This window comes from Prionailurus bengalensis, chromosome C1, assembly GCF_016509475.1.
Source record: "Prionailurus bengalensis isolate Pbe53 chromosome C1, Fcat_Pben_1.1_paternal_pri, whole genome shotgun sequence".
NCBI lineage: Eukaryota > Metazoa > Chordata > Mammalia > Carnivora > Felidae > Prionailurus > Prionailurus bengalensis.
In genome coordinates this window covers 77999326-78020486 of record NC_057345.1, presented here as the reverse complement: position 1 = coordinate 78020486, position 21161 = coordinate 77999326, and the positions used below count along the sequence as shown (strand labels likewise).

The 21161-nt window shown below is 39.9% G+C and overlaps 1 protein-coding gene and 1 pseudogene across 2 annotated transcripts in view; both read left to right on the top strand.

Annotated features, from left to right (window-relative positions):
* The window catches only part of TGFBR3 (transforming growth factor beta receptor 3), a 209501-nt gene that overhangs the window by 108336 nt on the left and 80004 nt on the right, over positions 1-21161 (top strand). The window lies entirely within an intron of this gene.
* Positions 4753-5222, top strand: LOC122480765 (annotated as a pseudogene).

Here is a 21161-nt window from a genome sequence, read left to right as displayed (position 1 = left end):
TTATTGCTCTAAACACATATGATAAAAACTTAGCCAAACAGGCTTAATCAAGGACAGCTGGGCTGAGATAAACACAGAAGTGCTAAGGAATCAGGCATGTTGGAAGGATGTGGGGCTGGGGCTGGAGGAGGCTTGTTGCTGGAGTAATTGGAGCCAGGTGTGTTAGCCTGGCAATGGTTTTTGGAGGTGAGAATTTGGAGAGGTTTGAAATAGGGATGTGGTTTGGCTGAGAGCTAGAGGGAGAATTTTCCATGACTAGGGGAGGAGGCTGGTAAATAAAATGGAGCCAGTTGAGGAGTATGAAATACGTTGAAGAAAGCAAGTACCTTGGCAGCTGTGAAAGCTTGTGCTTGATAGCCTTGCCCGTTGGTGTTTATGGTGGAGAATGGGCATTCAACCATGTACTCAGGTCTTCAAAGTTGGATGAATTGGTATAATCTTTAACACTGGGAGGGGCAATTTAGATAGACCTCTAAAGACAAATGTTTGTCCCCAAACCTCCCAGCCGCAGATTGGGGAAAATCTCTAGCTCTCCCTCATAACCTGGTGACTTCAGCTTCCTTGGAAGGAGTTCATGGTTTTAGCACTTCCCATGTGTGCCTATTTCTCTAGAGTCATATTCCAGATGGAAAGGCAGGTGACTGAGTTTCTGTTCATACATTTGAGGTTGATTTGGAGTAGATGAGGTGTTGGGGTTAGGTGTGGAATGAATGTGGTATTCTCAGGACCATGCATTCTTTGTTGGATTCTGGAGTCCCCAGAATTGCAGTGAAATTTGGAGAGTAAGAGTTGGGTCTGCCCAAGTTAGCCTTGCCTGAACAGGAAGATGGTGAAGAAACCTGTGAATTTGTGCTATCCAAGCTCTGTCTCTTGGGCCTGGTCTTTAAGGAGACCCAGATCCCAAAGGTTGAGGGGAAGGCTGGGAAATGGCAAAAGAAATGTTCTTTATTTGGAAGCCAGGTGGCTGAGGATCAAGTATGCAGATGTCATTGGTTTCTCATCCTACTTCAAAATCCAAGTACCTACAGGCAGGAGGTAATAGTAGCACACTGATCAGGGCCAAAATCAAACACTGGTAAGCTGCTTCTTCAGAGGATTATGGAAACTGGCATTTTGGTCTGTCTTCTCAACACCTTTGCAAAGGACTTGTTGTTAGCTCTAGTTTACAGGCATGGAAATTGAGGCTGAGAGGCTAAATACTCTACTCTAGGTCCGGAGTTTGGAAGTAGTTGGCAGAGCCCAAGCTTGTATCTGCAGCACATAATTCCTATAGATGGGGTCAATGTGCAGTGAGTATCTTTGGGCAAGGTGGGTTTTCCCAAGGTTTAGACATTTATTCAATCATTGAATCAGTATTTATTAAGCGCCTGTTATTGTCAGGCACAGTACCAGGCATTGGTGGCCCTGACACTCCTAATCTTGAGAATTTGCCAAAGGTAGCAAAGATATGGCAGATAGTGAATTCTTCCCCTGATCTTGCTCCCATTGAGATGATCTCAATCATTTTGCTCTCCTTAACCATGAGCTTAAATATTGCTCCTGGTGTTGTTTGTTGACTCAGTCATATTGGAAAGGTGGGTCTTTGAACTACAATGAAATAGCCATCTGGTAAGTATTACATGTAAATAGCTGGGTTGTCATCTATAGGTTAAGAGCTTAGAAAGAGGGGCAGGTTGGGATGTCCTGTTACTAACGATAGTTCTTTTCTATACAAACAACTCTCTCTACTGGATTATCTGTGCCAAAATATTACCAAATAGCTTGGAAACAGGTTAGTGTTTTGCCCTTTAGGGATAAAAAGACCATGGAGTTGAATTTGGAAAGGAATCTTGGAAAATGTTTCAATAAAAATATATCATTCACATGCCCAAAAATTCAGCACTCCAGGGCTCCTGCTGGCAGAATCAGGTGAACTTTGAAATATATTATGACTTGATCTTGGATTCTTGCATATCTCAAGTAGGCTGAAAGTTATTTTTGTTTTATTGGCAATGACCTTTTATCAGAAATACCTAGCAGATATGCTTTAGATAGAAGCCAGTGGGCTTTGTGGTAATTTTCTATATATACAACTGCCTTTTTTCCCTTTCAATTTTATATAAAAACATAAATGGAGAGATTTCTCAGCATCATGTTGTGGAATCTACCCTATATGTTGGTTCATTTTTCCTTTGTCTTTCATACGTTGATTCATTTATTCGTTATAAAAATGTATGAGTGTTTACCAGGTGCAGGCATTGTTCTGGGACTAGAGATACAGTGGTAAGTAAGGCAGAATTTCAGCCTTCATAGTGCTTATGTTGTTTTGAACATAGGGTACCCATTTAGGAGACAGGAAGGGGTGGTTGTTAGGGTGGTTAGGAAAGACTTCTTTGAGGAGGTGCACTTGAATGATGAAAAGGAGTCATGCACAGGTCCAAGGGAAGAATAGGCCAGATGAAGGACCTGCTGATGTCGAAGCCCTAAGCTTGGAAGCAGCTTGTTGGAGGTAAGTAAGAAGGCTGGGGTGGCTGGAGTAGAGTGAGCAAGGAGGAAAGCAATAGGAGATGGGATGAGTTAGTTAAGGGACAGATCATGTGGTGCTTTGCAGGGGGCAAAGTTATTTCTTGGCGTTTCTTATGTTTCTGTGTTCTTATCCACTAGTTAAAGGCTGGCTCTAAATTTGGAAGACTTGGGGAAGCCCTTCTTTTCCAATAGTAGAGAGTTGATTCTATAAAGAAAGACGTAGATAGTTCCATTAGTAAGATAAGTAGAAGCTAGATTACTGGAATGGTTATTTGAGTTCTAGTCTCCATGATGCCATAACCAGCGTGGAACTTGGGCATACCATTACCTCTTCAGGTTTCAGTTTCCTTATCTACAACAAATATCTGAAGTAGAATATCTCTAACGTCTCTTCTATCACTAAAAATCAGTGGCTTTATTATACACAAATTTGATTTTGTGTTTTTTCCTCTGGCTTCTTTCAGAATTTTATCAGATCTGTTTGCAGTAACCAAGTCCAGTGGTTGTAATTTCACCCTTTTCCCTATTCTTTTGCTTCTGGAACAGACAGTAAAGTATTTGGGGGGGAAATGGCAGGAAGAAGTAAAACAAGTGGAATAAAAATGAGAGAACTTCATAACTTTGCACCTTGGATCCAGAGCTGGCCAGTGTGCCTAACAGTCACCATTTAGCACATTGCCCATTGACCTAAAAGAATTCCCTGTCACCAAATGAGTCAGCTGTAATGACTGAGACTTGTTCCCAGCCTAAGGATTTATGGTTAACCAAGAGCAGCCATTGTCTTTATTAAGGAGGATTATCCCAACAAAATTATGTTTTTAGAACCTGACGGTGTAATCATGTTGTTTGCATTGACTCTTCTAAAATCATATATTTTTTTTTTTATTTATCGGAAGTTCTGTATTTCAATAGTAACTAGAAAAATCTGCCAGTCTTCCTGCAATTCGGTCTAAATCATGAAGCTCTCTCATTGAAAAGTATGTCTAGAAGAAATTAGCAAAATCAAATAAATTAACTTGTCTCATTATCTTGTCAACACTACCTATTTTGAAAGACCACTATAAATCTTTATTTGCCCTTAGGATTAACTTTGAGTATTTCATGATTTGTTTTCTTTCTGCCAAGCCTAAAGGACTACAGGGCATACACTGACCCGAAGTTAAAGTAAAAATTAAAAAAAAAAAAAAAATGTGGCGTGGGGTAGGAAAGAAATTCTCTAAGACATGTTCACACTGGTCTGAAAAGTTCAATAAATTCATTTTGGAATATTTTCAGTTTTTGAAAGAGGAAAAATCTTCTGTTTTGTTCTTTTGTATTTACTTTGGCAGATTAACCTAAACTTCTGTCAGTCTTTTCATTGAGTACACAAGCCATTTAGTGTGACCTGGCATTTCTGAACGGATGGTTCAGTCACATCAGGCCATTTTTTCTTGTCAGCTACATCTCTTCCTAGGGATCTGACATAAAGACTGTTACTGTCAGTTGGTCACATAACTAGGCTTTGTTCTAGCCTCTTCATTCATGGGGAAACTGAATCCCGAAGTAAGATTCTTCGGCACAACTTTTCTTTACCCCCAAGTGAATGCTATGTCCAGACTCTCACACTGGAAGGAATACAAGATTGGGAAGCATCACTGTTAGTGGTCGTGTAGTAGTGAAAGTTCCTTTTCTCCATTTCTCAGCCAAGGATAATTAACTGCTTCTCCCTGACGGCAGACAAATCATTTTCTGTAAATCAGACAATCCTGTTTTCATTCCAGAATTGCTTACCAACAGTTCACTTGATTTTTCAAAAAGTGGGAGAGATTATGACCCCAAACTGTTTCAGGTTTGTACTGGAAACTTGTTAGGTCTTGTGAAGACTTAGGAGGGCGTCTCAAGAAGACATTCCTAGGATGAAGAATGTCAGAGCTGTTTTCCTTTAGGGATGGTAAAGTAGAGGCAGAGATAAAGGACTGTTGGACGTACTTCTTCTACAGGAGAGAACAAAGGATCAGAGATAAAGATTTTTGCATATAACTGGGACCAGAGTTACCAAGCCCTGTGAGTTGTTCCTTGTAAAAAGTGTTGAAGGCGGAGTGCACGTGAATTCTCCCAGGAGCCACTGCTCTTCCTCTTCCCATAAGCGGCCTGAGGTGATCTCTGAAACTGGTTCGCTATTCACTTGACCCTGAAAACCCGACAAAATCATGCAAAGCAAGAGGTTCAAATCTTTGTGTTCACTTTAAGAACACATAGGAAACTGCCTAGGCCATCAAGGGTATGCATATCCGAAAAGCCACCAAGTATCTGAAAATGTCACTTCGCAGAAGCAATGTGTGCCATTCTGATGCTACAATGGTGGAGTTGGTAGGTGTGCCCAGGCCAAACAGTGGGGCAGGACACAGGGTCGGTGGCCCAAAAAGAACTGCTGAATTTTTACTGCACATGCTTAAAAATGCAGAGAGTAATGCTGAACTTAAGGGTTTAGATGTAGATTCTCTGGTCATTGAGCACATCCAGGTGAACAAAGCCCCCAAAATGCGGCGTAGAACCTACAGGGCTCAAGGTCAGATTAACCCATATGTGAGCTCTCCCTGCCACATTGAGATGATCCTTACTGAAAAAGAGCAGATTGTTCCTAAACCAGAAGAGGAGGTTGCACAGAAGAAAAAGATATCCAGAAGAAACTGAAGAAACAAAAACTTATGACCCGGGAGTAAATTCTGCATAAAATACATGCAAATAAAAGTAAAAACAGAAAAAAAAAAAAAGTGTTGAAGGCAAGTACCTCAGAGTAGTTTCTGATTCTTTGATTGTTTTTCGGTTAAAATATACCCCAAACTCATCAAGTGTTTCTTGAAGGCTTGTGAGCTGGGAACAAACCCAGGGAATGAATTCCTTTAGGTCCGAGAGACTTGGATTTGAGGAATAAAGTTTAATTTCCTTACCTTGTGAGATACTCTTTGGTAATTCAGTAATGACACCATATAAAATTTGGAACAGCATCCAAAATGGGATTTTTTTTTTTTTTTAGCTCAATTACCAATATATATTCTTTTGGGCAAATAAGTGAAGCAATTGAAGTGGATTTAATAAATTAATGCATTAATGTCATTAAGTGATACCTGATATGCTAGAAATAGATGTACCCTTTATTTTTCAGGAGGCAAGCCATGGTCACAGGTCAGTGAATTATATTACATGGTATTCTTTCTTTGCCTTCACTGATTAGTTAAGCTTGGCTTTCATGGCCCATTGATATCTGGCTGCAGTCTACCTTTCCAATTTTATTTCTCTATATTCTTTTCTACATTTCCTCAGCTTCATGTGAATTAGGTGTTCCCCACACCTTCCCATGTTCCCTCTCCTGCTTTGATATTTCTCTTGAGGCTCTCCCTGCCTGTGTCCCCTTAATTCTTCCTGTTCTGCCCTGTTTACCCTCAGGACCCAGTGAAGTGACCCCCTCTCTCCTCCCATATATCTTTTTCATCCTTTAAACTGTGAATTTCTTGAGAACAAATTTTGTACCTACTTTGCATTTGAAGTCCTTACAGAGTGGCATTTCCCAAAAATACATTTCTGTGTTGTCTGTCTTCACAGTTTTTGCTGAGTTCATATACTACCTGTATTATTACCAGTATTTCTCTTTAAATTAAAAAAAAAAAACAAACTGGCTTTACCCTAACATCCTCAACGTGAAATTACGTTTTTAATACCCATGAAAATGAAGACATAAACTATATATAAAAATTTCTTCTTTCTTTTTTTTTTTTTAATTTGTTTTAATGTTTATCTTTGAGAGAGAGACAGAGACAGAGACAGAGTATGAGCAGGGGAGGGGCAGAGAGAGGGAGACGGAATCTGAAGCAGCCTCCAGGCTCTGAGCTCTAAGCACAGATCCTGATGTGGGGCTCAAACCCACGGAATGTGAGATCATGTCCTGAGCCAAAGTCGGACGCCCAACTGACTGAGCCACCCAGGCGCCCCCAAAAATTTCTTATTTCTTAACATTTCTTAGTTGTCACCATGCTTTGGGAAAGATTGATTTGCCAAGTGCCTTACACATACTAGCTAGCCATTTAGTATCTGCCGAATGAAAAAATGGCTGCACAAAGCATATGAATTAAGAACGTTTTCTCCCTGTTAGCTTAGTAACTTCACAGCTATTGACCTGGAGATAAAACAAGGAGAAGCCAGAAAAGACGCAGCAAGCCTTTAAGTGGAGCCATTCATTCCTACCTGTGAAGCAATTTGTGTTAGATATTACTAATTACTTCCTTATGTAATGCAAACTGCTGGGCCAGTGGGGCCTGTGGATAGCTGACTCCCTGCTGATTGAGTGAGCATCTTGTTTGAAACCCCAGAAACTGTGCAAGGGGACCCCCTCTCCACAATAGGTTCAGGAAGTAGCACTATACATGGAATGCATCTAGAGGAGAGGAACGTGATAAGTGTGCGCACATATCACATTGTTCTAATCAAATTTCTTAATGTTCTGTTCGAGGTAATTTGAGTTACAGATCTCTCCCTATCAATTTTTGTTTATGAATGCATTGTGTACTGCCAGTATAATTGAGTTCTGAAGATATTTTCTATGAATTCTGGCTAACGGAAATGATATATTTTCTTACCTTTTGAGGATGTTGTCAGGCTACTCAGGTGTACCACTTTGAGCTCCTTAAAATAATACATTACAGTACAATACAATACTAAAATGTTCTGTGTATTCAAGCTATAGTAACATAGTTAATAATTAACTGCAATAATGTTAATAAAACTTAAAGGCTTTTGTAAATCCCTGAAGAAATTTGTTTCTGAGTTGCTATACTTTATAGTTGCTGCTTGTATATAGTAAAGAAGTAATAAATTATAGTTCCTTATTTGCTTTTTAAACTATAGCATAGGGGTGCCTAGGTGGCTCAGTCAGTTGAGCATCCCACTCTTGCTTTTTCAGCTCAGGTCATGATCTCACAGAACTGTGATATCGAGCCCCGTGTTGGGCTCTATGCTGACAGTGGGGAGCCTGCTTGGGATTGTCTCTTTCCCTCTCTGTGCCCCTCTCCCACGTGTACATGTGATAGAGAAAGTGCAAGCAGAGGAGGGGCAGAGAGAGAGAGAGAGAATCCCAAGCAGGCTCCCAACTACCAGCACAGAGCCCAATGTGGGGCTTGAACCCACAAACTGAGATCATGACCCTAGCTGAAATCAAGAGTCAGACACTTAAACAACTGAGCCATAAGGTACCCCAAACATTAAAAACAAACAAACAAACAAACAAACAGACACCAAACTGTAGCATAGATTATTAGAGACCCTAGAACAGGTTGTTTTCTTATTTAGTGTTAAATGAGGTTTAGATTATTTTTTCTTAAATTTATAGAAAGGAATTAGTCCATGTAAGGTCAATATGGCGTGAAGTCTAAGGTTTTTATCAGAAAAACCTCTCCCCCTCCTTCTCCCCTCCACCCCCCCCCCCCCACCCTGCTCCCTCTTTCTCTGTCTTTTAAATCCAGGGTTGGGATCAACAGCTGTTCTAGCATGGGCAGGGTAACTTGATATAATGGTATACATTTTTACCCTGGTGTGCTCTCAGAGCAAATTTGAAATGGTTGTTTTGGAAAATGTGCTATGAATTTATCTCTAGACCTTCGCACCAGAGCAGTTAGTTCAGCCCAGCAAATCCCTGGCACTTGATGTGCATCTTTCATAACAGAACTTTGATGCTGTGACTTGATGCCTTGAAATCAGCACAACAAAATGGTGCTTGAAGAGCAGTGTTTACTTTGATCATTTTTCAACTTCTGTGCCCCAGCCTTTTCACGGAGTACAAATTGCTTTACCAGAGTTATGGGGCTGAAGCCCACGGACTGTTTTTGTAGTCTGGTTGCTGTGGTGATTCTTAGCCTTCCATGAAACTCCATCTCCAGGGAAACAGAAACCTTTGCAGCTGTCTCAACCTTTTGGTATCATATCTGGTAGAGGTCTTCACTGAGCTTGTTGCAGGCCGGAGAGTGGTCAATAAACAAATATGTGGAAATAGGGCATCTCATTCAGGACATGTTGTCTTATTTCCAAACAAGCAACTCCCTTATCCTTCTTGCAAATCATAGGGAACTTTGAAGTATCTCCAAGGCTGGCTGAAGCCAGAGTTTAGTAAGCCGTGGAGATGTTGGTCATGATAATGATATGAGTAAGAACTTAGGGAAGATGGTTGATGACATTATAGAGTTGCCAGGTGGGGAAGAAAGAGTGGTGGCAAAGGAAAAGCTTAATGGGGCTTGTGTGTGCTTGGAGAGGAGAAGTTGGTTTAGGAAGAGGGTTTGGGCTCAATCCAAGGATGCCAGCAGTTTGGTGTTTGCAGGACTGTGAGGAAGGCTATTTTGACCTTTCGTCTCAGTGGAGGGCAATATAGACAAGACCTTCTTCCCATAGGAACCAAGGGAATGGAAAAAAATAGCCATGATTTTAGAGGGTAGAAGTAATAGTAGCTACATTTAGAAGAGCACTTACTGTGTGCCAGTCACTGTTTTAAGTGCTTTCCACATATGGCGTGTTTAATCCTTTGACATCTGATGGAATAGGCACAGGTATTATCCCCACGTTATAGTCAATGAAACTGATGCCCATGGAGTCTTAACATGTTCAAGGTCCCAAGGCTGGTGAGTGGAGAACTGAGATTCCAAATGGCTCTGAGTCACTGCTATTAACACTAGGTCAAACTGCCTGTAATTTAGAAAGGAAAGCAGAGTGACCCAAAGGATCGAGTTCCAGGGGACATTGGCCAACTTGGAAGAAAACATAGATCTTGGAAGAGATTAAATAATGCCTTAAAGTGTGTTTATTGATTGTTCATTCATTCATTCATTCATTCATTCATTCATTCATCATTAAATACTTATGTAGGACCTACTAAATGCCAGGTATTAGACTAGACCCTGAGGTAATAAAAAGACAAGTCCCAAACCCTCCTCTTAGATGGTTGATATATGCAAAGTTGATGTAAAACAAGGCAGCAGGTGCTCTGTGCTGTAAGAGAAAGATCGTTTGGACGGAGGTCAGGAGCATTCACTGGGAAGAGCTTCCTTCTTCTGAGGGCACTGATAACAAGACAACTTCTTAAAGGACATGCCATTTTTTTCTGTGAGGTAAATAAACTTGATCCCGTATGAAAATGAAACTGCAATTTTTTTTTAATTGGAAATGGAAAGGAGATTTTATTTTTTAAATGTTTTTATTTTATTTTTGAAAACGAGCGAGCAAGAGAGAGAGATTGTGAACAGGAGAGGGGCAGAGAGAGAGGAAGACAGAGAATTTCAAGCAGGCTCTGCACTGTCAGTGCAGAGCCCAATGGGGGGCTTGAACTCCCGAACCTTCAGATCATGACCTGAGCTGAAATCAAGAGTCAGATACTTAACCAACTAAGCCACCCTGGTGCCCAGAACTATAATTAAATTATGTTAATACATACCGTTACCTCTTTCTAAACAGAACTTAGAGGTCTTATTTGCTGTGTTTGCATACAGCTTGTCCTTGAGAATTTCCAAACCACAGTAGAGCAGTACGTCTACTTTATATAAAGAGCTCTGGTAGGAGTGGGTTCCAGAGTAGTGAATGGAGAGCACTCCACAAGGGAAAGGGTTTGAGAAGGCTGAGGTAATCCATTGTTATAGGAGAAACTTTCCATGATGCCTCAGGTGATGACTGTGCAACGTTCCTAAAATCTGGTGAAGGCCTTTCTGTAGTACATAAATTCTTAACTATGGGCAAGCATATTAGTGCTTTAATTCATTTAAATTTTAACTCATTTCTTTCTCATAATAACTGTAAAAGGCTGGTACTGTTATCCTGGTTTTTATATAAACAAGGTCAGACGGGTAAGGAATGGAGCTGGGGTTCAACACAGGGAGTTTGATGCAAGTGTCCATCCTGTGCTGATTAGTCGTATTTCACTTTTTGGGTTCCATAGTAAGCCATAAATAATCAAAAGGCAGTCTTTCAGACACTAAGATGTTCTTAGAGTAGCTTGAGGCTGATATAAGATTCCCCCCTCCCCCATGAAATATCTGGTCATTAACTGTCCTAAGAGGGACGGCATCTACTTGGTACATCACCCACATTTTTTTTCTCAGTGCTTATTGGGAACCTCCCATGGTGAGTGGAAAATTAATAGGAGAAGAAACACAAATTATATAGTTTTGCTACTTGTTAGCCCAGGTTAAAAAGTTTGTTTGCTTAAGGAGGTGGTATCTGATGATGACTTTGACTTTATCAGGTTTCTCTCTTTTTTAAAAAAATTTTTTAATGTTACTTATTTTTGACAGAGACAGACAGAGACAGAGCGTGAGTGGGGGAGGGGTAGAGAGAGAGGGAGACGCAGAATGCAAAGTAGGCTCCAGACTCTGAGCTGTCAGTACAGAGCCCAATGCGGGGCTCGAACCCACAAACCGTGAGATCATGACCTGAGCCGAAGTCAGACACTAAACTGACTGAGCCACCCAGACGCCCCAGATTTCTCTATTCTAAAAACAAGGATATTTTAGAATATTATCCAACTGTAATGGTCTGAAAATTTTGAGTTTCATTATCTTTCTTTGAGAGAATAATAAAATTTTCTATCACATTGAGTTAACCATAACTTTGTAATAAGTATAAATTATCTAACTTCAACAGTTTTGTGTGATTGCACTGATTTCTTTTAAGGTTAGTGGGATTTAATTTAATAAATTTTGAAGAATAATGGCTTTTTCAAAGCTACTTCTAATTTTAGAGTCTGGGCCCTTAAGCAGGAGACAATAGGCTTCCACACACTCGCATATATACACCAAGACAGATGTGATCAGAACCTACCACAGTAGGATTCTGAACTCTTTATAACTCTCCTCACTTCCCTGACAGATTTGCTCTATCCTAGTATCATTTTCTTTTGAAATAATTACTATTGAGAAATACTCTTGAGGACTTTACAGTATTGCTTATTAACTATATGGATTTTATTTATTTATTTGTTTACTTATTTATTTATTTAAATTTTAAAAATTATTTTAGAGAGAATCTTAAGCAGGCTCCAGACTGGGTGTGGACACGGGTCTTGATCCTATGACCCTGGGATCATAACCTAAGCTGAAATCCAGAGTCGGGGACACTCAACCAACTGAGCCACGCAGGTGCACCTATGTGTATATGGATTTTTAAAAACAAACTTAAGCAAACTTCTTTAGGGAAGAAATGAAATAGGAAGTGGATAAAGCGATTCTGAAAGTCTCAAGCAAAGTATTCAATAATTAAATCACAGAATTCCTAGACTCTAGGGTCGGAAGGGGTCTTAGTGCTCATCCAGTCAGGCTTATACTTAGCTTGTGAATTTTGTTTCTAAAATATCTCTGACAAGTGGTCATGCAGCCCATCCAAGTAGTTCTGGACATTGGGAAGAGGGGAGAAACCAGAAGATCAATGATGTTGACAGATTTTGGCTGTTTGTTACATAGAAGTTTGGATTTGATTTGTCCTGTCTGCTTGTTGCCTCTCCTGACCCTTGACATCCTCTTCCCTCCCCCACACAGCCTGGACATATCGCGGTCTTGTGTTGTGTTACAAGCATCTTTTCGTGTGTCTGGCTTTCCTCTGGACTGTGAGGAAATTGGTGAAAGATAGGCTGTGTCCTACTCATCTTCTTTTGTCAATATTAATAGAAATAATTGTCATGGTGCCTGGCACATCATAGGGTGCCTAACTAATGCTGTTTGAATAAATGAAAAAAAATGCATAGGAAACACGTTCCCATCTGAAGATAGCTTAGTGTGTAACTTAGCCTTTACTGTCTTAGATGAAGGAAATCCTGAGGATTGATGGGACCTTTCAGCTCTTCTGAGATAAACTGAGTTCCTTGTATCACGTGACAGTCTTTCCAGGTGAGGTTTGAAACTGAAGAGTTAGTCTGCTTCATCCCATGTGTAAGTTCAAACCACATTTTTTTGGTGTGTGGTGAAAACATAGTAAAATGTTAGCCAAGGGCTACTATGTTAGCCCTTTTGGAGTGTATAGTTCAGTGGCATTTGTACATTCACAATGCAGTGCAACCATCACCACTGTCTCATTCCAGAACATTTTCTTCACTCCAAAAAGAAATACCAGAACAATTAGCAGTCACTTTTATTCTCCCCTATCCCTAGGTCCTAGTGATGACTAATCTGCTTTCTGTCTCGGGATTTGCCTGCTCTGGACCTTTCATATGAATATAATCATGCAACATGTGGTCTTTTGTGTCTGGCTTTTGCACTTCACATATGCTGTCAAAGTTCATCCGTGTTGTAGTATGTATCAGTATTTTATTCTTTTTATGCTAAGTAATATTCCATTGTATGGATATGTCACATTTGCTTGTTTTGAATCACATTTTTATGGCTGGGTAATATTCCGTTGTATGTGTGTGTATCACACCGTCTTGAGCCATAAAAAAAAAGATGTGATCTTGACATTTCAACAACATGGATGGGTCTAGAGGGTATCATGCTAAGTTAAATAAGTCACATTGAGGGAGACAACTGCCATATGATTTCACTCATATGTGGAGTCTAAAAAACAAAATAGATGAATAAATAAACAAAAAGCACAATCAGACCTGTAAATACAGAGAACAAACTGGAGGTTGCTGGCAGAACAGGGAGAGGGTGGGGGCTTGGCAAAATGGGTGAAAAGGAGTGGGAGATACAGGCTTCCAGTTATGGGATGAATAAGTCATGGAGATGAAATGTACAATATAGGGAACACAGTCAACGGTATTGATACAGCATTGTCTGATGACAGATGGTACACTTGCGATGAGCATAGCGTAACTATAGAGTTGTCAAGTCACTGTGTTGTACACTAATGTAACATTGTGTGTCAGGTATAATTTAAAAATTTTTAATCACACTTTTATAGAGAGATTTGTCATTATGATGAATCAAGTTTCTTATTCCTGCCCAAGCATCATGAATGGCAAGGAATCTTAATTATTCTTACAAAATCCTAGTAGTTTTGTAATATTTAAATTTATAATCCAGGTCTGAATATTTTGTAATGCACCCCCACCCCCCACCCCATGCTTCTACTTTTCCCATTTTGGCTCTACTTACTGCTCGTTAGAGAATGAGTCAGAAACAGAATGGTAGACTATGGTAGTTTTGCTGAAAATGAGAATTAGAACGCTAGCAGCTGTTGACTTAATAGGCGTTTGGGACTTGACTGAATTATGAAACAGAGCTTAAGTTGTTTGATCTTGGTATCTTTTAGGACCTTCCAGACTTTGGCCAGAATTGGAAAATTTCTTCAGAGGTATATTATGAAAAAGTAACCTGTACCTTCTGCATTTAAATGAGAAACTAAGCCTTTGTAAAACTTTGAAATTCTCTTTAAATACAGGTGCTGTTGCTGTACTTATAAACATGTAAAGCTTACATGTTTAATACGCTGAGTAAAGTTCAGAGATTAGAACCTTTTTTCCCTCATTCCCATAAATCTCATAAGAAATGAGATTATATATAAAAAGTTAAGACACTGTTAGTATTTTCATATGTGAAGGCAGAACTCTATATTTCTCGATGTCAAAAGGGGGAACAATTTTGGTTACTGTATTGAAAATGAATTGCTGTCATCCCTTTTTCTTTCTGTTTCTCTACACATTCACCAATTCCCAATAATATAAATTGGTTTATCAGGCCTTAAGTTTGCTGACTATGTGTATGGTTTTGACAGGATTACAGTATCTTTATTACTGGGAAATGAATGGCTGGATAGTATTAACTCTATAACTTGAAAATGGCTGGGTTAGAATTTGTACTTGTTTCATTCTGACATAAAATCCATTGCTAGTTGGTGCCATGGCACTCGGTGTTGATTTATCTGCAAATAAATGTTGACAGGACCATTCTTTTTCTTTTAAAATTTTTTTTTAACATTTATTTATTTTTGAGAGACAGAGAGAGACAGAGCATGGGGGGGGGCGGTGCAGAGAGAGAGAGAAGGAGAGACAGAATCTGAAGCAGGCTGCAGGCTGTGAGTAAGCTGTCAGCACAGAGCCTGATGCAGGGCTTGAACCCACAAACCGTAATATCATGACCTGAGCCGAAGTCGGATGCTCAACTGACTGAGCCACCCAGGCGCCCTTTGACAGGACCATTCTTGATCTAATTAAGAAACATTGTTTCTATGACTTAGGTCTTTTCCTTTTTCTTTTAGTTTTTATTTCCCTTTTTCCTTTAGGGTATTAATAAGTATTTGAAGACAGAGAGAAACTTCGGTAGATTTGTTTCCAGGTATCCTGATCTTTATTGTACCTTTAGCCCTTTCCAGTTAAAGCAAGTGTATTGAACTACTTTTAATGCTGTCTCAAGAAAATAAGAAATTTAAACCCTTCAATACTGGCTTTAGAAGATATTGTTCCATCTCAAACACTTAACTATAACATGCCAAATTCTGTATGCATATTTTGGCAACTTTCTGTTTACTTCTGTGATCACAAGTCTTACCCTGAAACTGCAGGACTCAAGGAAAATTGATTGTGTGGAGGAAAATAGGCAAAAGTACTGGACTCTAATGTAAATACTGCAAACTGAATTTGTTCTATTGTCAATTAGGCTTTTCTGACAGAGTTCACTGCCTGAATTAAAAGCATTTAAAATTCTGTGCCTCTGAAAGATAGTGGAACATTCAATCAAAGAAAATAATGTTGTTGTTGTTGTTGTTGTTGTTGTTGTTGTTTTTCAGGAAAAATGCTCCCAAAACACATAATGATAATATGTTCTCCCCACTTTGGCTTCTGGGTTATTTCTCTCTTTCTCAGGATAGACCATGTAACGTTGAAACTAAAGTTCCTTGAAAAACATTTCCACTTAAAATCATAACCTGGCTGGATGAGACCAGAACATCCTTAGGGGGCCGGTACTGTGAACTTCAGGAGTTGTTTTTGTTAGAGTTTTCAAAGGAAACCAGACTTTACAGAATTCCCAAGGCTTTTCTACCCTGACCAGAATTTAGTTTCCTTAGAGAGTAATTTGGTCTAATCCACATATCAACCAGGAGCCCCTGGAGTTCAAGGAATGATTGAGTCGCACCTCTGCTAATTCAGTGACTTGTAGAAATACAGAGGGTATATTTTTGCAGACTGTCAGAGCTTTGAAGTTCTCATGGCCCTGTCCACTTCCTGGTTTTGCAATTCTACATGTGGTCTGGGATACAGCTGATTCGCTCAGATGTGAAATGCAGCTAACGCCATTTTGAGTTCCACAGTGCATTTGTTCATGAGAATTACAGTGAGCATTACTAAAGCTTTTGTAGAGGAGATAGAGGAGGATTTACATCAAAGCAACTCACAACTTTAGCTGGCAGTGTAGACATCACAGTTCATAAAAATGCTTGTTGACCCATCCCTGTGGAGTTTCACTTACCTCCCAGCTTGTGCTTAGCTTCCCATCATCTTGCTCACAACTCATTGCCCTTCCTTTCTTCCTGATCTTTTCTTTTCCAGGAGCAAAATCATTCCTGCCTCTTACTCCTGTAGAGTAGGCTGCTGTCCTCTTCTTGGCCTCAAGGCCAACACTGAAGGTTAAGGTACAGTGGGAAAGTAGGGAGAAAAAAAGTGAAGGACAGTGGGAGATATTCACTCTACCCCTAGCGTTGCCACTCTCTGGCCATATGACTTTGGGAAAATTTTTTACCTCTCAGCACCAGCTTCTTCACCTTTAAAATGGAAATAATTAGATAATTAGACAGAATCTCTTCTGATGGCAAATCTTTACCCAGTAGAAGGCTTGTGGACCTGCCTGTGTCTTTCCTTGGAAAACAATGATGATGGCTGTCCCTATTCTCGCTGTTATTCATATTAACAACAGAAACACAAATGCAGTGTTTGAAGCCCATGCCTCAGCAATTACTCCTCTCCAGATTTCTCTTTTGTGCTGAAAAGGTGACATTGTATGCCCATTCACAGTTCTTTACCAGCTTCAGGTTAATGTACTGGTCTGGGGAAATCCAGGTGTTCTCCTTTTATAAAGCTTAACGCATCTTAAATCACTGCCTGAGCACCAGTGCATTTTGTGTTTTTTGCTATTACAAATTCACTAACTTTAACATGGTGATTAAGCAGCAATCTTTACTGAGATCTATGACTGCAGTTGGCAGGTGGAAATGATTAATTCAGCACTCAGATCATGTGAGAATTGGCTTCTTGCTATGCCTACTTTTTAAATTAACTCCCCTTGGTCACCTCAGTGATTCTCTTTATTATGTAGTTCAGTTCACCACAGTATTGACAAGCCGGCCATTCTGACATCTTATTATTATAGACGTATCATGTCAAAATACTGGTTTATTAAACAGTTAAGTAGCAAAAACAGTTCCAAGCCCATTATAAAAAGTAGAAGTTGAAAGGAAATACATTTGTGTAGTACATGTTATATGGCACTTTGGTTATAATAGTAGTGTTAAAAACAATAATAGTGTTTGGGATGGGTCTGTTTATTAAGTGTGACAAGGAATATAAAAAATAAAAGCAGGCTTTTTTTTCACATTAATCGATGTGCAAATATTGAGTTCCTTCAGTTTGTCTAGAATTGTACTTTCTGATGATTCTCGCACACTTCTTTGCCTAAATGAAAAGTGTTTAAAATTCTGTGCTGTACGAGAGGGTAGAACGTTTGGTCAAAGTTTCTTATCTTTGTTATTTATCCCTGAGAAGGAAAACCTGCTCCAAAGGCTTTTTCACATTTTATCTATTTGTATATTCATAACTGTTAAAGATAACAAAATAATTCCTGTGTGTTGTTTGCTTGTTTGTTTGCCTAGTGTGGTCCCCAGACATGGCATAAGTGCTGCTCTGCCTTGTGCTGTACACACAGCAGAGGATGATGATCAGGGTCACACACACAGCAGAGGATGATGATCAGGGTCACACAGCCTGGGCGTGACCTTGGAGTTCCTCCCAACATATATTCCCAGCAGCCACGGCCATTCGTTTTGGTAGCATGAGTTGGAATCTGCTTTTCTCAACTGTGTTTTAAAGTTCAAGTCAAACTTGATAGTGAAAGTTAACATTCCCTTTACTAGATTCACCCTCACCCCTTTTGGCCAGAAAACCATGACAGTATGACTCTGTAACCATTATTTGAAGCACATTTCATGAGTAACTTTTATTTATTCTTTCAGAAAAGTTGTTGACTGCTTGCTGGATGTTCAGCTCTGTGCTAGGCCCAAGCATGCAGAAATGAGTGTGACTCAGGTTCTGCCCTTGAAGAATGCCTTGAGGATTTCACAGTGTGTGTGTGTGTTGTGTGTGTGTGTGTGTGTGTGTGTGTGTGTGTGTGTAAATGACAAACATCTAAACAGATTATTGCAGTGCAACACGGAGGTAGTAACATGAGCATGGTCTGTGGGAGCACTGTTCCTCCAGCCTGTGTGCGGATAGGGAAGGATTTTACTGATTTTGAGCTGGACACACCTGTCTGACCAGGGGCTGGCAGGAAGATGCTGAAGGCCAGAATCGTAAAAGGCTATGGTGGGTTCATGACATACAGTAAGATATTCAGATGGCAGATACTTAATACTAAAGGATGATGGAAAAGTGCCAGTCCAGTGTTAGACTTGCCATCAGCAGTGGCCTGCTGAGGGTTCCCACAGCGCTTCTATCCCAGAGCATGCCCACATCCACGGTCCCCCCTTTCCCTGCCTCTCTTCCCCATAGTGACTGAGCTGCGGGCTACTCTGGGAAGGAAGGGCCAGGGTCTCTGGAATCCCCTTGCAACTCTCCCAGGACCCCTTTAGAGGGCCATGACCTGTAGTTTCAGAAATATTCTTCTGTTTATATCAGCTCTTGTCCCTCAACCCCCAACCCAAATTTAGTTCCGAGTATTTTTCCAGGGCATTCAAAATATAGAGCAGAGAGGGCAGGCTTATTTCTGCATCAGATTTCAGACTTTTATTTTAGTTTTTTTTCCCCCTGTTTTGTGGTCATAATAGATTATTTTCAGAAGCTCCCAGAGAATCCTGAATCCTGTCCTTGTTTTTAGGGGGAGGAATTAGTTTTGGAATTGAGTTGCTGTATCCCTCTCATCATGTTAAATGGTTTTAAAACAAAACCATTGGGAAAAAGAGCTCGCTATCATTTGCCATAGCAATGTGAAATCTCTGACCCTAGTGCTGAGAGAATGGCCAGCTGACTTCCTGGGTGAGGGTAGAGACACGAAAGGGGTCAAGATTCTTTGAATTCAGCACCAACTGATTAATGTTTTTCTAGAAATTCAGAGAAATGTGAAAATAATATAATAAGGAAAAATGTTTAAAGGTCCAAATCCACCCCTCCAAGAATATTTTAAGGGAATCTTTTTTTTAACTTGTTTTATTTTTTATTTTTTTAAATTTACATCCAAATTAGTTAGCATATAGTGCAACATTGATTTCAGGGGTAGGTTCCTTAGTGCCCTTACCCAATTAGCCCATCCCCCCTCCCACAACCCCTCCAGTAACCCTTAGTTTGTTCTCCATATTTATGAGTCTCTTCTGTTTTGTTTTTATATTATTTTTGTTTCCCTTCCTTAAGGGAATCTTTTTATACCAATTCCCAAATGGCAGAAGATAAGCGACGGCAAATAAAATATCAGCTGTAGGGGATCCTTAGACCAGAACATATTTTCAAACACCGCAGCAGCAACTAACTACTATTTCCCATTCACAGCAATTGGTTGCACATTTTGGATGCATCTGGGGTCAGATTTGAGCTCCTAAAAGTCCTATTGCCCAAATAGAAGTGAAATTTGAGTTCAGCTGTGGTACCGCAGCATCCTGAAATAGATTTGTGTCTCATTGTACGTCTGTGTAAATTATGGGTGCTATGAGACCCAGATTCAGGATGTTTTCAGTTACTACCAACAGTGTTGCTAAGTGGATGTCTCCTTACCTCTGAAGAGGGGATAGATGATGGCTATATACAGACCAAGGTGTGATTTTATGGGTCTTGGTTATAGACACACTGCTAGAGTTCTTTCCTTATCTATCTACTTGTAAACTGATTATTGGATCTTTCATTTCAGAGCATTTGGTCTGTTTTTAGAGAACAGGAGTCTCTCTGGTAGTGGTTTGGATGACTTCATTGTTTCATAGGTCCATAGGGACTGTTACAAGAATCAGAAATGTTGAAAAGGAACCTCACTGACACTTTAGCAAAATCGGACAGCTGTTAGACTCTCATATCAGTTGTTTTGCTGGCTTTCCTTATGTTTGTTTTAAAAACCCCATGAGTGGCGGGGAGGGTGTCTAACAGGAAAATTTTGAAGTCACTATGATAGAACTACCTTGCATCTCTGCTGTGAACCCTTAGAAATTCAAAACAATTTTCATATGGCATCTTTCCATAAAGAGAGTAGAGATTTTTTCTTTCCTGTAAGTACATAATTCATTTCCATGAAGTGATTTACAAAGTTTGAGACAATATATAGTTTTTGCTTATAAGAGATCATTTTGGGGGGTACCTGTGTAGCTCAGTCGGTTAAGTGTCCAACTCCTGGTTTCAGCTTAGGTCATGATCTCACAGTTTTGTGAGTTCGAGCCTCATGTCAGACTCTACACTGGCAGCTCAGAGCCTGCTTGGGATCCTCTCTCCCTCTCTCTGCCCCTCCCCCACTCACACTGTCTCTGTCTCTCTCAAAAGAAATAAATAAACTTAAAAAAAAGAAGATAATTTTTGGAAAACAAAATTGTCATTGTTTTCTGGTCATAACGTGGACAAGGACAGTTTTCCTAAGTGAGAGATACGAAGTTTGTCTTTCCACTTGGGGGCTTTATGCTCCTTGGAGTTGGCCTTGATTTTGGTCAAAATTGTATTCAGATTCCCCAGGAAAGTACTCAGAAAAGATTTACTTTGCATTTCTTTATAAAATAGGAGAAATACATTAATTACATCTGGTAGTTAAAGTGCACAGATAACCTCAGTAGACCTAGTATAAATAGATGCCATAGAACAGATCAGCGTTCTCTTAGCTCAGAACCAGTGAGCTTTTATTCATTTAGGGGAGATCAGCAATGTATAAGGGACAATGTCTACATATGGGATGTGACAGATTAGACTTACTTGCATTTTCTCACACTGTGAGGAAGACTGAATTGCAGCACTGTTGAGACAAACATGGTTAGAGCAGAAACTCTTGGACAAGACTTTATGGACCACTTTGTGGTCAAAGTATGGTTTTAAGAGGTCACTGAATCCCCAGAAACTGCATGTACAAGTGTTTTATTTCTGAATTGTCATCTAGTAAGTTCGTTCTCTGAGAGGATGACATGTTAAAACCACAGGTATAATCTCTAGTTTAAATACATGGAGTCATTTTGTTTCTGTTTCTGCCTTTAGAATGTTCCTACTCTTCTACAGGGGACTCCTTAACCTGGCTTAATGGGTACTTAACCTGGAATTCATGGGCCCTGTAGTGAATGTGTTTTCTCTGACATTGCTTGCAAAATGTAGTGCGCATATGGGTTTTTCTGTGTGTGGTGCATCTTGCATTAAGTTCTCAAATGCTTTATTACTGCCGAAGATGAACACAGAAGCCACCTATTTACAGACTAGTCATTGTTCCCTCATTTGGGATGCATCCCCTTTAGTCCCATTGGCCTTCACAGCCACATGGCCCCTAGGTTTAATTTGTTATTTC